This window comes from Erythranthe guttata, chromosome 1 (assembly GCF_056151865.1).
Source record: "Erythranthe guttata isolate IM_541 chromosome 1, IM_541, whole genome shotgun sequence".
Lineage (NCBI taxonomy): Eukaryota > Viridiplantae > Streptophyta > Magnoliopsida > Lamiales > Phrymaceae > Erythranthe > Erythranthe guttata.
Window position 1 is genome coordinate 10,985,826 of NC_142533.1, and position 4,998 is coordinate 10,990,823.

A 4,998-nucleotide genomic window follows, 5' to 3' on the forward strand; every position below is an offset into this window, starting at 1 on the left:
TTATGAATAATAGACTCATAATACACGCGACAGCGAGTTATGAGTAAATTAGTGTCTCGGGTTAATAATCATGAATCATATATTTCATAATTGAGGGGTTTTGGGTGAGCAATTCTTGCATAGGGGGAAGATAAAATCCTAGGTCCGTTTTTATTGATATTTTCTCGTTTTTATTCGCTTTCATAATTTGTTTAATTAATTAGTTGATTAAATTTGACAACCTTGCGTAGGCTGAATAAAAATCATAATTGTTAGAATTTGGTACTTAGGATTAGATAATTTGAGTATTCCCCGTGGGATCGACATCCGACTCTCATGAGTCCACTTTTACTACTTGTTTGCGATACGTACACTTGCATGCTAGGTATTTAGCACCCAACAAGTTTTTGGCGACGTTGCGGGGGAATACGGCTAAAGTATCTATTTATTCTAATATCAAATTTGAGCAATTTTTCTTACTTCAGCCATTTAATTTATATTTTTATTTTTATTTTTAATTTTTTTTTTGTTGTTTTTGTTTCATGTCTGGTTACAATGTTCGGGCACCTCAAACGGGATATGAATGGCTTCTATCTGACGAATACCTTTAAAACACCTATGATACGCCTCCGTTTTGTTCAGCATGTGGTGGAAATCATTATTCCAATCAATGTTGGGGATCTCCAGCAACAACGAATTTCGACGAAATTACCATCGGAGGTTATTGGAACACTTACACCAACAACACATACGAGCAAATTAATGAACAAATTGTGAACAAGTTTTTCTCGTTTTTATTCGCTTTCAACATAGAGAACCACAATTTGATGATTTTCAAAATTATTATCCAATGCAGCAACAGCAGACCACTAATGAACAAGTTGATTTGGTATCCCTCATTGTCGAATTCATGAAGTCCACTCAAGCATCATTTCAAAACATGGAGATACAACTGGAAGAGATGACACTCAAATTATATTGTGAATCTCTTAAAAATGTAACAGCCCGCATTTTCATAAGCATTTATATATGAATATATTCAACATATAGTAAATACGTATATATGCGCATTTCATGAATCGAGTAGTGATTTATACTTTCTCTACGTGTTTATGTGATTTAGATACATTATAGTATTTTTAGAAGTAGACATGTTATTAATTGAGTAGTTGATTCTAATTATGTGATTTAATGAAATTAGTGACCATGTATGTAAGTCATGCTAATTGGGATTGTATAAGTGCATATATATTTTATGCTAATATATAATATATGATGTAGACTTAATTATGTATGTCATATTATGTGAATGTGTACGTTTATCATATGATATTATATGTGCTAGGATTTATTTATGTGTGTATATATGTATGTATGTTATATGTGCACATTTATTTAATGTATATGTATGTGACATACATGCCATAGGATCTCTCTCTCGGTTTGTGCATAGGAAATGCCACACCATTTATCTTTTATTATTTTAATATTATTTATGTATAGATGTGTATATGTATAGGTGTTGTGTGTGCATGTGCTTTGTGTTTTGTGAAAATGTTGTGTGTATAAGTTGAGTGTGTTGGGTTTGGTGGTGAATTGCCAAGTGTCAAAGTCGTCCTAATTGCTATCTACACCCTCTTGTTTCCTATATTGCATGTAAGTCCCTCTACTCTCCTATAAATAAACCCCTCCTCTTCACACCAAAACATCAGCCAAAAGGCCCTCTCCTCACCCTCTCTATCGATCAAAAACAGCCCCAAAGAAGAGTTCTCTTCTTCCATCACCCATCAAAGCTCCTCTCTCCTTCCTCTCTTCAATTCCTCTCCAAGAGAAACTCCCTCTTCCTCAATTATTCTAAAAATCATCAAGAAACAGCCCCTTCACATCCTTCAAACTCAGCCCCAAAGCCATCCAAGAACATCCAAGCCAAACCCGCTGAAAATCCACCGAGCCTTTGGTTTTCTTACTCCTTCATCTTCGATTTCTTGCTCTTGGGTAAGGACCTTGGTCTTTACTGAAATAATAACCTAATTAATATAAATAATATGGGTTTTAATGAATTATATGTTTGTGGTTTTAATTTTGGGCTTTAGAAGATTAAGCTCTTGATGAACACTAATTGAATTTCAGTTTCGTAGCCTCTGTTTGTATTGCATGTCTCATCGGAAAATACCTAAGATAAAATTATAAAATTTGGTGGTAGTCTAGATCTTTCGGTTAGTTTCATGTGGATATAAATTGTGCATAAATCAGATTTGTATTGAGTGAGTTATGAATCGTTTTCTGAATCTGCACAGTTTCGGAGTCATCCACGAATTATGTGTTAGATAGCTTTTTATATTACTCTTATTGAAGTGATTTCACTTGAATATAATTATGTACTCATTAAACTAATATTCTATAAAATTTGGTAACTTTTGGATTAAGTGATGAATTATTTGATATTTTTAAAGTTAGTGGATCTGTTCTGAATTTCTGCTTATGTTACTACACTAAATTGATTATATCTCTTACATTGATACGTTTATTCATAAACTGTTTTAACCCTATAAACTAGACTTAGATATGAACATTTGGTCCAAATTTCATCAGGTTTGGATCTACGGTTAAGGAGATATGAATTTCTGAAGTTATAGTGCCTAAACTGCCAGATCTGTTTTGATCAAAGATGTAGATATAGATCACTAATGAATTTTCAGGTTTTCAGTCTCGGAGTTTACTGCATGTTTCACAGATGCCCTGTTTTTCTAAAATCACGAAAGTTTATGGGTAACTAGATCTTTATGTTATCTTTAATGTCATATATTTTAATCATCAAATGGATTTCAGATGATTAAGATATGATTAAGATATGAATTATTTTAAAATCGATGTTTTCCTAGTTTTATTTCCTTAATTCCACTTGGAATATATTTATAACTTATAAAAACAGTTTTCTGCAAAGTCTTACATTGTTTTAACAAAAGGGTGATTTATTGGGTATTTTCAAATTGGTTGGTTCTGTTTCTGAAAGTGTGACCACACTCCTGCACTGTTTTACTCATTTCTCTTAGTCTACTAGTGATTTTGGAAAACTGTTTTAAAGGAGTCTTTTAGACTCATACAGGAGTATTGTGTCAAAGTTTCAGAGGTTTTCAAGTTATGGTCTAAGAGAAATTTATTTTTGAAGTTAAAGTGTCAAAACTGTCCGATTTTCCTATGAGTAAACTACTTGAATCAAAAGGTCCTTTGTGAGCATGGTTTAAACTCTTGAGGCATAACTTAACATAATAGTTGAACATAGATGAAGTTTCCCATGAGTATTGAGCTACATCTAAGAAATATTCTTAGACTAATCTATGATTAGAATAATAAGTTGTTCTTGAACTTACTATGTGCTAGTACTTATAATGAATTAGATTTCCCGATGATTCTTTAAATAAGAAGCGTTGAATTTCATTATGTGTATTTGAATTATGTGATTTACTCTTGTGAGGTATAAGTATGTATATGTATAAGTATATTTATATGTATATCGATAGTTTAGACCTATGATGTCATAGGCGTACTCCCTTCGGGTTGAGGAAACTTATAATCCATAGTTATAAATTAGAGTATATACGTATAGGTATAAGTATATATATACGTATAAGTACCTATGTGTATATACGTGTACAAGTATATGTGTCTTTATTACTAATGTTTGATCTATATGTGCTTGCTATATCCTCGGAAAATACTTCCGAATTATGTGATTTAATTCCTTCGAATTATGTGAATGATATAATTGGAATTATTATCGTGTTGCTATTAAGATCTTTGACTTGCGTGCATTCATCGAGTCATTAATTGGTATTACATGGTCTACTATAGAAAGGTCAAAATTGTAACGTTGCTACGGTTGAATAGACACGGGATACGGGGGGCCGGTATCCCAATAACAGTTACTATAGAACTATAGGGTGGTTAGCTCCCACCGAATGACCGGGCTCAGCATATAAACGTCTATTGTCGATGCTTACGTTAGGGTTTTGATGGGGATCCCAACATGTGCATACTTGCATACGAAAGATTTTGAAAGAAAAATGGTTTTAAAAAGAGGTTTAAAAGGGGGCTTTCGTTCTAAAAAGGGGAACTTCGTTGAAAGGGATATTTTGTCCAAGACGAGTTCCAAAATGATTTCTAAAGGAAAACGAATCCCCACATGATTTTCAAAGTGAATTTCAAATGGCTTTCAAAGAAAAACCAGACTTTATATTATGTGCTCATATGTGAAGTTATATGCTTAATTATTTGTGGCGGGATTATATGTCGTGATTAATGTCGATGAAATACTATAACATAATACAATTATGACGTAAAAGCCTTAGACAGAAAAGAACATAGACAGGGACTTTAGGACTTCCATAGGTCGTGAGTGACACGTTGAGAGAGGCGTGAGTTTCGTCAGGCCAATGTCCTTACTGAGCCAGTGGTTGGGCTCATGCTTTTATTTATATTCCCTTTTCAGGTTGTCGAAACAACTAGGAGGCCGGCGGAGTGGAGTTCGAGGAATTTCTAGCCTTGATGCCTTGACTGTTTTACCCGGATTTTTACCACTTCAACGATTTCTAAAATATCTAGCCAAGATATCGATTTTTTAATTTTTGTACTCTGATTTGGGAACCCAGTCTAATAAACGGGGGTATCTTAAATAAAGTTTATTTCCTTCCGCTGTCTTACGAGTGTTTTCTAAACCCCGGTGATGTTTTATGTGGATTATTCCGCCACATCGAGATTATTTTCAAAATCCCGTTCATGTTATGGTACACTCTCTATGAAAAATCTTATTTTCCGATTGTGGGTTAGATTTGAAGTAAAGGGAAATGGTTCTATAATTTTAAAGTGGTTTTTCTCAAAGTTCAAATTGGATCCAAAAGTTTTTAATAAAGTCTGTGTTTCTAAAATTTCTATTAAATCATTGAGGGTGCTACAGAAAATATTCCAGACGAAATCGACAATGGTTATATCAAAGAAAATTCGGGTGAAGCCTGCGGTGAG

The 4,998-nt window shown here is 33.4% G+C and overlaps 1 long non-coding RNA gene across 1 annotated transcript; it reads left to right on the forward strand.

Annotated features, from left to right (window-relative positions):
• Positions 1 to 1,676: 1,676 nt before the first annotated feature.
• LOC148772822 (uncharacterized) lies at positions 1,677 to 4,676 on the forward strand. Its single transcript, XR_016031809.1, has 2 exons — positions 1,677 to 1,974; positions 4,469 to 4,676. It is a non-coding gene; the product is annotated as an uncharacterized LOC148772822 (long non-coding RNA).
• Positions 4,677 to 4,998: the final 322 nt, after the last annotated feature.